The sequence below is a fragment of the Argiope bruennichi genome, chromosome X1 (genome assembly GCF_947563725.1).
Source record: "Argiope bruennichi chromosome X1, qqArgBrue1.1, whole genome shotgun sequence".
Lineage (NCBI taxonomy): Eukaryota > Metazoa > Arthropoda > Arachnida > Araneae > Araneidae > Argiope > Argiope bruennichi.
Window position 1 is genome coordinate 25,932,049 of NC_079162.1, and position 13,147 is coordinate 25,945,195.

The 13,147-nt window shown below is 26.7% G+C and overlaps 1 long non-coding RNA gene across 1 annotated transcript in view; it reads right to left on the reverse strand.

Moving 5' to 3' along the window:
* The window catches only part of LOC129958736 (uncharacterized), a 70,132-nt gene that overhangs the window by 30,908 nt on the left and 26,077 nt on the right, over window positions 1–13,147 (reverse strand). Inside the window, exon 2 of the long non-coding RNA XR_008783295.1 lies at window positions 12,202–12,323. This is a non-coding gene — a long non-coding RNA (uncharacterized LOC129958736). The remainder of the gene's footprint in view (window positions 1–12,201; window positions 12,324–13,147) is intronic.

Below are 13,147 nucleotides of genomic sequence, written 5' to 3' on the forward strand. Positions count from 1 at the left end.
AATTAATTAATTGTAACTAAAGTATCTACATTTTTTTAGCACAGCAATTTTAAAAATCCTCTCCCTCCTCTTAATTCAGAAGATTTGTTGAATATATTTTGTCAAAAAAAAGAAAAGATTAGCTTTAAATAGTAAGTTACTTACCGTCTGAAATTTAAAAAAACAACAACTGTTCTGTTCTCTAGTAAACAACTTTAATGAGTTTTCAAGTTATTTGAAACCTGAAGGTGGAGGTTGACATAAAAAATTAACAAAGGCATATTACTTTTTGCAATAGGCAAAATACAAGCATCTCTTGAAATTTAATGCTTTCATCTTGTGTTTTTTCATTGCACATATAAAACTGTCCATAATTAAAGTACACGCATGCAGAGCTGTTTATATCAGAATATCCATTAATTATTTTCATTCAATAGAAAAACGTGAATCTTTGTGGGTGATTTTACAAAGGAATAGGGGGAAAATCGGAGAGAAAAATAATTCCAAACTTATTTATCAGTGATCATATTAACACAAATAAATCAAATTAATATGCAATGTTTTTTCCCCATCTTATCGCACACAACGTCGTTGAACTTAGGAAATTTACCTTTGGTACTGAAACAGTTTAATCTCAATGCTAATTCTGTCTTGAGAAAGAATTAGCATTTAGCAGTTGACTGCTCTGAAGAAATTTTGGACTGTTTACTTACTTTGAGGAATGGGAATAAAATTCGTACACATACAAGGTTGTCTGTTCATCCTGAAAGATCACAAGCAAGGAAATGCATTTCTGTAAAGAATTTAAATTTTCCCCTCCGTACAATCAAATCTGTATCTTGTATGTACAATCGATATGAAATACGAGGCTCTTGCATACTTCAAGTACATGTAAGGGACATGTTACATACTTCAAGTATTACATGTTGTCGCAAGGATGTTTGAGAAATATATTTTAAAGCAGAATTTTTCATTAGACTACATGTAATATGCGGTTTCCTCAATTCCCAGATCACAACCCATGCTTTTTTTTTGGAGAGGAGAGAGGAATTCGAAAAATGTGATGATTCTCGAGAAACAAGAACACACATTCCATGTAATCCGCTTAATATTCCAATTAAAGACTTCTCTATTGTGGAACATAACATTTGCGATTTTAGATAGCAGCTAACGAAGACGGTTATCACGTAAAACTTGTTTTACTATAATGATTGGATTAGTAAAAGGTATAATTAAATATATAAATCATTAAGAAAATTCCTCACAATGCCCTTACTTGGAATTGATGTTTTTTCAATGTCTTCAAGAAGCATTTTAGTATTTTTTGATGAATGCTTACGAATTCAGACTACTCCGAAAAAATTTATTCATGTATACACTGTATATTCCTTTATTCCTTTACATATTGCTTTACCTGGAGCGAAAAACTGTATATTTACATAATTTCTTAAATAAAAATAATAAATATGAAACCTTCATAAACTTGGTAAGCACCTTAAGTTGAAGAAAGTGTATCTTAAATATATATTAAAATATTTATTTTTATATATCTAACAGATAGAAACTGTTTAATTAATTACACATATAAAGATAAAGAAAGAATAATAAAAATTTGCCTTTGAAATAATAGTACAATTTCTTTCTGCACAAGTTTTTATTTCTTGGGATCTCAAATAAGTTTTTTTTATGTGAATTAGCAATCTAAATCAAATTACCTTGATAAAAAAACATTGCAAAAATTTTTTTCTCCTCAAAATGATTTTTAAAATTCTCTTTCTATTTATATCTTTTTTTCGTAAAGTAATTAAAAACATCAGAGAATAAGAAGGGATAAAACATCAAAGACTAATTTCTTGTATGAAAAAGAAAATTTAAGTTTAAAGCTCTTTTTGGTTGAAAGATCAAATGTCCCTTGATTAATAGGATACATTAGTGAATGGTTATGCTATGAACAGTCCAGATGTGGGATAGTACCACTATTTAAAAATACCTTTTGTTGACATTTCCACATCGATTTTTGTGTGTTTTGAAAGTGAATTCAAAAGGAAACATTCAAAGTAGCTTTTTATAAACTGTGCATGTACCTCTTTTTTCTTTGAGTGTCTAATTTATTTTTTATGAAAACTGTAATTTGACTTTAAATGTAATTTCCGCGCCATATTAATTTTTGTCCCAAAAAAGGCTACTAATTAAATTGAAATTAATACTACAGAAAAAATAAATACTAAAATCCTAAAGAAATTTTTACACTTTTTTCCTTCAAAAAATTGCTTTTTAGAATAGAAATTTTTAAATTTATGCACTGGTTTAAAACCAAACTGCTATTATTTTAGAATGAATCTCGTAAAATTGAGCCGTAGACAGAATATAAGGATTATACTTGAGATGTCACCTCGCATTCCGAATTTCTATTTGACCGTTTGAAACGATCTGATATACACTTGGATCGCATACATTGGGGATTTTTCGTAAAGCTTGCTATCCTTTTATTTTAAAGCTGGTTGCTAGGCCACAGTGGCTAATCATGGAAACAAGAATACCTTAAACTTAAGTAACCTAATTTTACTTAAGCGGGCCGAAATGAAATTAAGTTGAATCTGAACTTCAGCGAATAGTCATTAGCTTTTTTTTATTTCAGCAATCGTAATTATTTTTTGCAACTGTTGTTAAATCATATCAAGACACTATTATAATAAAAATAGAGATGTATGAACTTTCTTTACATTCAAATTGTTTTGCCCCGCCCAAAAAAATCTACGGTATTTTGAATCAAATAAACTTAAATTGGCATCCTATTCTCGATATATTTATGAGGATATTTAACAAGGAGAGATTTCAAAATTTTTAATTTGCCACCATACCTATGAAGATCTCATTCAAAACACACACACACACACACGAAGAACATTATTGAAGAAAATAAGTAATTTTTTTTTTGCTGATAAATATAACACTTTAAAAAAAATGTCGTTCCAGATATAGTTTTTAATTATTTTATATTTTTATAATTATTGTAACTGTTATAATCTATGGTTATTTGTCCGTCGGAGTAATTTAGAGAAACATTCTTGCTGTGTTGGTCGGTAAAACCCGTGATATCTATTCTATTGTCATTCGTAAAACTGAGAAAAGCTAGAATTTAATAATCATTAAATAATGTCCTAAACCATAAAGATTAGTCAGAAAAAAATTAGTTTATTCATTATTGAAATTTTTTTGAATATTAAGTTGTACATACCAGTTGATTAATAAAAGTGAATCGCATTTTTGTTATAATTTATTGCTTTTCCTAAAAAAAATATTTTATAGACCTGAAAATATTTTCTGAAGGTTCTAAAAGAATGTACCGATATTTTAAAGTTGTCAATCAAAGAAAAGATTAATCATTAGATGAAAACTTTAAGAGTATAGCAAAGCAATTTAACACTATTTTATATAGTTTAGTTAACTTTATATAGTTATATAAGTTTTTATATATCTGGGTCATTTAAAATCGTTTAATGCATAGTTACAAATTTATTTTGAAATTTGTCGGTTTAAATGCTATGTTAAATGAAACAAGGCTTTAAAACGGTTTTTCAACAAACATAATAGCAAATGGAAATTTATTTATTAAGAGAAACAAATATAAATCCATTACAGCAAGTAATAGATTTCTAAATCATATTCACAAAAACATCTGAAGTAAAGGAGATTTTATACACTGTTTCATTTTCTTCATAGAAAAACTTATAAACCTATTATCAAATTCAAAAAATCAATACAAAAGATAAAATGCCTTCAAAGCAAAAAATAAATTGTGAGCTGCTTTTGCTACAAGCTATTTAAACCCGAATGCTGCTATATTCATTTTCTAAACATAATCAAAACACTATTTCAAAAGAATTGGAACTTCAGTTTTCTATCAACATTACAAGAAATACAAACTGTGGAAAGTAATTTACGTTTTAGAATTCGGTGTTTATATATTCATAAGTGGCGCATTATTTGCATTAGAAAAGCGTCAAGGATACTACATAAATAATGCAAAAGTGCTTTCTGAAGGAGTGTTGGCGTAATTGGTGGAAATGCTTTTTGTAAAGAATTTTTAGCATCCAACAAGAAATTGGATTTTGGCGAAATATAATATAAAAGACATTTCATTTTTTCCCCTTTCTTTAAAATGAATGCATTTCTTAGGTAGGGTATTCTGACCTAAAGAAAGCATATTAATGAATCCCGCTAAATAGCTTAGGATTGTTTTCAATACAAGGAGAAAATAGGAGAGCAATGTATTCTTAACAATATAATTTTGAGATATGTATTTTTCTTGTCTTATAAATAGAAAGAATTCTTTTAGTCTATTATATATTTTATTTGGATAAGTGATCAAATATAAAAATTTATTGCTTTTATTTAATTTAGTAATTGTGAAAATTAGTTCTCATTTTCTATAATTAATTATAAAGATTCGCCATGAAAACTGTTATCAAATATTAAAAAAATATTGAATAATTTTGAAACTCCTATTAAGAGCACAATTTTAAGAATTTTAAAGCCTTTTTATGAATTTTTCGTTGTGTGATCTGACCTACCAGATTCATCAAGAAATTTATCCGTTGTCCGACTTAACACTCAGAATCAAAGAACTGCATCATCGATTATATAATCATTAAGGAAATGAATGGAGCTGAGGATGTGGGTATATGTTCTGTGAATCGTGATTCAGCTGCCTCATCCCTGTTCACACCTCACGGTTGAGATGATCTTACCACCTGTTCTTTGTGAGGAGCATTAGCATTTGCCTTGCTTCAAACAGCAATACAGGCATTAAAAACATATACACAAAGATTTTTTTAGCGTTTTTCTACAAAAATGAATGAGTTTTCTGCTATCTTTAAGCATAAGCATTCAATAGGAATAGTTTATAATTGGAAAAGAAGAATCTGGTCCGATTATGGAGGATTAAAAAGAGATAAATAAACTCATCTAAGACCGGATTATTAAAAATAATAGTTATACAAAATATTTAAGCTTGAATTTCTTATTGAAATTATAGCTTAAAAATTCAATTTTTTTTTGTCCTTTTTAAAATTTGAATGCCATAAAATGCCTTTTAGTGCACGCAGCGTTAAAATGAATTTTAATGCAAGATAAATTGCACATTTTAAATCTGAAAAACATTGAAAAAGTAATACTTATTAGCGTTTTTATTTATTTTCATTCCCATATATTTGTGCTATATTAATTGCATGATTATATTCTACTTTCTTTGTAATGATATATAATGTTTTGAGTCAATTTGCCAAACTGCGTTTATGCATTGCCAGATTATTATCTTCTTGGGATATCTTTTGCTTTTTCTATATAAAATAGGGAATTTTATGAAGCACTTGCCAAAAAATTCTAGAAAGTGAATTATTATTTATATGCAATACCATCGCTCATTGAATTGTTTGAAATAATTCAGATGTGATTTCCACGTTGTTAACGTTTAAGGAAACTAAAATTTTATATTAACACTTAAATCGTCTAAAAATATGATTTCAGATAGACATAACAAACAGCACATTTGGCAAAAATTATTAATCTGGGGTTTTACTTGAGTAGTTTAAATTTCTTCTTGAAAAAATAATATATTATTGCCGATTTCAGATTAAATCCTTTTTCTGAACAATTTAGGGAAAAATATTTTCAAATTACATGATTTCATGATAATTGGCGATTTTAATGCTACAGATTGTATCTTGTTTCTGTTGAAGAAACAATTGAAGAGTGAGAATTACTGTGAGATATATCAGTTCTTGTTAATTTTTAAGAAGTGTGTAGTGGAATTCATACAGAGAGAGATAAAATTAAAATTTATCTGTTCAAGAGTAAATATATATATTAGGAAAATGCTAAATCTCAGTTTATGCATTTTAAAACATGGTGAAGCAAAAGGTGTAGGTTGAAAAAACCGAAAAATTTTAGGATATCAGAAATATATGATAACGAAATTTTTTGCTTAAAAACTTAAAACATGAGAATCATTAGATGATGTATATTTCAGTATTGTACATTATTTTAAAAATATTAATATCCTTTGTCCTTATATCATTCGTAAATAATGTGTATTATGACTCTGTCTGAATTATTATATAGTTGCCATTAAAATTTATTTTCTCAGTTAATATCTCATCTGTATCGAATCGAATAAATTTTAACAAGTTGATTGGGTTTTTTTTCTTTTACTTTGTAATGAGAACTAGAGATTTTGTATTCCTTTTTTTAAGTTTAATTATAATCAATAATTCATCGAATGCGTTAAAACTCCTTGGATTCTTGATTGGCTTTTCGATTTTATTGACGAGTTCAGTTTGAAATGATTTAATTGAATAAAATTAAACTGATTTTTTTGAAAGATTTGCATATACGTATTAAAGAATAAAATATGTGGCAATGATAAATATTTCATTTAATGAGCATTATTTTTTACACTTAAATGTAAGATAATTATTCATTTTTCTTAGAAATACATAAGAAATATAGGCAATGAAGCAGGTAGTTCTTTTTATTATTTGTCCCTTTTAATTTTGTTTTGTATTTTAGGTATTGAGAGCTTCACTTATCCGTTAACAAATGTCTCGTAAACAATTAATTTTAATGATATTATACAAATAAAATTATACGAACCACATAAAAATTTGTAAGAGCAATTAGGAAAATAACTATTGTGAATTTTTTACTCGTCACCAATGCGCCAGTATTTTGTAAATAGAAAAATGAACAGAATGTATAATTTTTTTCAGCAAGCATCAGACTATTTACGTATTAATAATGCAATTTATATTCTGAAACCATTGAAATTCAAAACACTATTCAATTATTCGTAACCTTCTTTTTTCATGCAAAATCATCCATTAAAAAAGTCTCGTAAACTTTTACTTTTCCATGCATCATTAAACACATTCAATATAACTTGAAAGCAATTAAAATAAATTTTAAGTCTTTCTCCAAGAACAAAAATTCAAAGTGAGTTTCAAGGACCTAATCTTTTAGTAAGTCCGAAAACCCAACAGATGGTCTCCAAGTTTGCATAATGAAACTGGAAAAGCCTTCTTTTATGTATTCTCTCGTATAGCGTGACTTGGAAAAGGGTTCTTGGTCGCAGCACTTTCAAAGTTTCCAGAATCTTCTTCACAAGATGCCGTGACCTGGAATCTTCATTCGTTTATAACATTGGGCACTTGCTAGTGACTCATCACGCTATCCAATGAGCCCTTATCTCACTGATAACTCTTGTTTATTGTCCAAAGATCGGATACAATTTTGAAACATGATCAATAAATACTAAAGGAGCTTTGTCATTGCAAGACATGCTATTCAAAACGCGATTACAGATTGCCAAGGGTCACTGAAAATGTTCTGCTTATGTTTGGGATAAAGTAAGAATTCCTTGAATATAGCTTGACTTTATTCGTCGAGAAAAGCAGCGATACAAAATTGAGTCACGAATTGAAATCGATTAGGCCTCTTTTTATATAAGGAATATGTAATTATAATATTTGAAAGACAAAAATTATATATTTTTTAAATTATAAATGGTGTAATGGCGTACAATAAACGTCTCTCCATGATCTCTTTACGAAATGTTTTTATTTAATAAAAATAAAAAAAAATCCGATTTTACAATGCTTCACATGTGCTATAAGCAAATCATTAAAAGAAGTTTTGTTATTATAAATTCTCTAGAAAATATGATTCCACAGAATTTTATGAATACGAAAGGCATTTTGAAATCTGACTTTGGATGATCTACTTTTAAAATTTAATTATTAAAAATAAGTTATTTTAACACACTTTTGTTTGATATGTTTCATATTTGCAAATATGGAATTTTATAATCGATTTTTTTATTCCTCACCAGTTGCTCTAGAATTTTTAATTTTTTTAAAAAAAATTCTTATTTTGATGACACTCACGTTTTCTTTTATATTTTCAGAATGAGTTATTGGTTAATAAATTAAATTAAATTTTGATTCCATAGCATGACTAGTATTGGCGTTGAAAAAAATTGATTACAAGATTTAATAATGTTTATATAATGGATTAAAAATCAATGACTAAAATTAGGAATATGATTCAAATAAAAAAAAATAATACGAATTTACTGAAAATAATGTTAATAAAAGTGTTTTTAAATTATCTTGATTAAAATTATTTTTTTACTTGGAATATAAATTTAAATTCCGAAAATCAGAAAATGATTAGATTTTGCAGGATTTTAATGAAGCAAATCATTAGATTATAATTTTAGAAGTTTTTTTAAATTGGAATAATTTGTATTACTTTGGCATAAAAATTCATTTAAAAATGGAAATTTTATGCAATGACATTGCATAAAAATAGAAATTTAAGAAAACGATAACTTATTTTAATCCGGGGTTTTGATCTTTAATAAATGAAAAGAAACCCTTAAAAGTGGCATTCAAAATTTGAATGAAAACAACAGCTTCATTAATTCAAAAATAATAATTTTACGAAATCCAACTCATGTTCGAGAGTCTTTAAGTATTCATCTTCATCAAATTCCACTCACGTTAAATTTATTCAACCGCTTGGAAAGAAACGCAATGCGTTTTTAAAATTCCATTATGAAAATTCAAAGAATAGAAAAGATAAATGAACAAAATAATAACAAAGATACAAACATGTTTTCGCAACCGAATATCCATTAAGTGAACGCGAAAAACATTGTGCTTTCTGTTATATAAGAAATTAATATGTCTGCATCTCAAAATTCACATTTAGTAACACTAGAATTACTTTGATTTTCTATCAAAATAATTTTTTCTCAAATTTATGCTGTCAAAATGCTAGGAGCTTTTGAAAGAATAGTTTTTTTTTTTTTTTTTTTTTTACAAGAGATAAGAATTGCTGTAATGGGGCCAAAATTTTGATTCGAAATTCCATGGGTTTTTTAATATGTACTGAAAAAAACCCATTATCTTAAAATTAGATGTGATTGCAATATAACAGTCCAACAATTATTCAGCATTATTATTAAATAATGAAACTTTTTTTTAATTATTAATGATGCCCAGAAGATCAAGAAACGAATATTTCATTTACTTAAAATTTTAAATATCATTGTTAGATTGATTTCTCAATTAAAATTTTTTCTTTTCCAATTTCCACATTGCCATGACGTTAAGAATAGCAATACTTTTTACAGTGTTCAAGATTATCCATTTTAAATATTAATTTCACATTATATCATAATATAAAAAAGTTTAATTTTTCCATAGAATAATTCATCTAATAGCTAAAGTAATCTAATTTGAGTTTAGTAGTATATTTTACTAAAATTAATGCATGTTTGTTTTCAAACGGATGAACATATATTGAAACAACGTAATAAAGGGCAAAGATGAGGAATATATATTAACGAAATTATTAATTGATGAATATATGTTTTGTCGTTATAAAGTTAAATCAATTATAGAAAGAGCTAGCTTTTCTTACTTGTAATGAAAACTGTTAGCTCATTCAAGAGTTGTTTTAATTGTAAATAATATTAGCTTTTTAAATATTTTCGTAGAAAATATAGTCAAATAACTAGAAATCTTAATTTATTAGCATAACTCATTTTAATTATAAAGTTTTTGTGTTTTTTACATAGTCAGACAATTTTCATAGTTAATGTTTTTGGCGGAAATGGATGGAGTTGATGTCTATTTGTTAAGAATCTACTCTAGTGGTTTGGGATCATCTGTAAAGATCCGAAATAACTTTTCGCAAGACTTCTCAGAGAAGCGAACTTCATACCGTCAGATAAAAATGAAAAATGCTTGTGGAGACAATGCAATCGCATTTGATTCCGGATGAAATTCGCATTTAATCTGCCGAAGTTAGCAAGTTAATAGGGAGTGAATTTAGAAATGTGTCTAAGCAGCTCATTTCTAAATCGGAGCTTCATAAGACATCAAAATACACGTAGCGTTAGAATAATGCTATAAATACGGTTTAATGAAGCCAGTCAAACATAATATATATCTTCTGAATATTAGTTATATATATATGCTGTTGCCTACCTTATTCCTGTATGTAAAAGTTAGATTCATCCTTTTAAGATACGTGTAACTGTTTAAAATAGCAAGGGAACATTTACATTTTTCAAGGTTTTTGTGGATTTGAATTAATAAATTTGTAAATAATCTTTTTTACATTGTTTTCAATAGCCGTCATTAATTTTATTTTCTTGATGATGGTACTCATTTTTCATTGAATTTATCATTTTAAACATAAAAGTACCTTAAGTTTAGTTCTAATATATATCTATAAATTCACAAAATCTTTAATCATAACACAAAAAAACTTTAAGAAACGTAAATTAAGCTTAAAAGTAAAAAAGAAAGACAAATTTGTCATTATTGACGTAAATTACATACGTTTTGAATCATTTTATTTCTAAAAAAAGACAATTTTAGTTAAGATAGTAGCATTTTAACTGTTACTGGTCTTGAAGATGAAAGATCTATAAGTCCTTTGTAAGCTGTTGTAAACCGACTATTTCATGCGCAAACGAAAAGAGTATTCTGTTGCATATCTAGGCCAAGTTTTCAATTAATTTTTTTTTCCTGATTCGGTGTATTTATTGTGCTGTCTGTTAGTGTATTCTCTATGCATTAGTGCATTTGTTTAACAAAACAAGCATAGAAATTTTTAAACAATCTGAATATGTTTTGGTTACTTTCGTAAAAAGATTTATGATTTTAAGAACAAAGATGAAAAATGAGCTAGTTTATAGAAGGAATTTTTGTTATTTTTGAATGGAACTGAAAAACGGGAATAATCAGTTACTCAAAATATAAAGATTTTAAAAGTGCCTTATATAAAACCGGCATTTATAATACCGCTCATTTTATTATCTTATAGAGATAATAGGAATACCTAGAGGTCGCTGCAAAAAAATTTTGTGAAAGATTTGCTGGCAGGCTGTTATTTTGGGAATGAGGTAATTGAGTTAGAAAGAATTATTGGAGAACACAAGAACGTCCTCGAAGATAACAAGTTCTATTTATTTATTATGTTCCATATTTTTTATTAAAGATAAACAAATCCATATCCATTTTACCAGTTACTTTTTGTTTGTTGCTTAAATTATTCATATACATAGAGCAGATTTTTAGGATAAGGCGAATCACAGTAATTCTTTAAACAAATCCTGATTTTATTAAGAAGCCTAAGATGATAAAAAAATGAAATTCATATCTTTAACCCGTACCTTCCGAATAAAACATTTACTGCAGAGTACAATAAAATTCTTGCCTTATTATGTAGTTCAGCATCATTTAGTTATGTGTTCCTACTTTTCAATGATTTTGCAATAGATTTAGTTTTAAATTTCACTTCAGTATAAATTTATGAGTCGAAATTTATTATTTAAAGAGTTTTATTGTCGAATTTCCATTTTAAATTATCACAAATTTTAGAAATCTTTAAAATTCATAAAATGCTTGATATTTTTTTTTTTTTTTTTTTTTTTGTAATTTTGACTTTGTTCAGTTCTAAAAGACTTTCCATGCTTACTTTTTTTCTAGCTGTTATCCTTTTCATTCTTTATCGGTGAAGGAAGAATTGGTGTGCTAAATTTATTTCTTTATTGCAATAATGCTGCGTAACTACCTATAGATTATCAACAAAGGCTATATATGTGTTAATTATTTGAAATTAAAACTTCTATACGATTCAAGAAGAAAACTGAATATTCCATTCATCATTAATACATCATTTTGAAACTGAATTTAATTGGGTAAAAATTAATTTTACGCATTCATGTATATTTTTTACTTTATGCTAAGTCTTTAAACATTGAGAAATCAACAATTCCAAGCAACAATTTGAATTGATTCTGATTTATGATAAAATTATTTTTCTTTCTGATAAACATTTTGATTAGATAAATATTATTTATATAGGATTCAACTGTATACCACAGTTTATCAAATTCAATTTAAAAAAAGCTTTTATTTAGTTATAATTTCGATCTCTTTTATATTCAATTGAAAATTTTAAATAATGGATAAACCTACTTCTATTTATACTGAGTACTTTGATTTGATACTGGGACCACAGACTCCAAAAATTTCGCGAATAAAAAAGGTCACAATCGAATTAGGGACTAGAAAAATCATCCTGACATTTATTTACTGAAAAGAACTTTAAACTTAAAGCTAAGGTACAAAGAATGTTACTTACTGTTAAATCACAGAAGATGTGGACTTAAGTACTTTTCTTGAACAAGTCTTCCAAGCAATACTTTCTGCAGTTAATCGGTGACAGTACGTTGTCTTCTAATAAATGCCAGTCAGTACGTGGAGCTGAAATAACAAAAGAATTGGCCTTAAAATTGTGTCAAATACGACTCTGATTTTTTTTTTGTCTATACATTGCTCTTATTTTAATAATTTAGTCAATTGAAACAAATGACTGATTTTGGGTTTCTTAGTTAACAATTAAGAAAATTAGAATATCCTTTAATATTTTAAAATAATAAATGGAGATTATTCCATTTTAATATGACCATCATAGCTAAAGAATCAGCATTAGTGTTTTTTGGGCATTCATTGAAAGTATCATTTAAACACTAAGCTTTCAGCTCATTTCTTTTCTTATGACTTTGATTTTTTAAAACAATAATATATTTTCGATTCTCTGATCTGAAAATATATATTCTATCAATATGATCTATTTCGAGTATATTAAATGAGTAGAAATTTTAAAATCAATTCTTTTGAAAATTGAATGATTAAGATGCTTTAATTAAATATTTCTTTTGAACTATTTCAAAGATTCTTTTTGACTAACGATAGAAATATATCAGTCTACGAAGATTTTAAGTTTTATAAGTAGTTAAATTAATTTTATCATTTTAAATTCTTAATTTTTGAAGAAATTGGTATTTATTTCGCAGGAAAATTCCTTGTAATCAATAAAAAGCAATAAATCTTCTCTTAACAAATAATTGAAGTAATCTATGTTTGACTCACTAATTATATTTCCTCATTGTCTGGTAATTTTATATTATAACTTCTTGACAAAACCCTCAAAACTAATGTGAGTGGAAAGGACTAAATACAGTGGAATTTAATTAGATTTCATTTGGATTTTTGCATATAATTTATTCTCACTGGTTAAATGTAGT